Genomic DNA, 201 nt, shown 5'->3' with positions numbered 1-201 from the left:
CGTTTTATGTCTGATAAGTTGTACACGGTATTTTTTAAGCAGCACCAGAAAGTCTTCCTCTTCTAATTCTTCTTCTTGAATCCTATTAGATTTATTTATTACAAGTGAAGGATACTCAAGACTTAAAATAATTGCTTTTCGTAAGGGAAAAACAAGCCTGTACATTAAAAAGATATGGATGGATAGCCATTCATCCTGGAG

The sequence above is a fragment of the Protobothrops mucrosquamatus genome, unplaced genomic scaffold (genome assembly GCF_001527695.2).
Source record: "Protobothrops mucrosquamatus isolate PMUCROS unplaced genomic scaffold, P.Mucros_1.0 scaffold10633, whole genome shotgun sequence".
Taxonomy (NCBI): domain Eukaryota; kingdom Metazoa; phylum Chordata; class Lepidosauria; order Squamata; family Viperidae; genus Protobothrops; species Protobothrops mucrosquamatus.
This window is presented reverse-complemented; position numbering follows the sequence as displayed.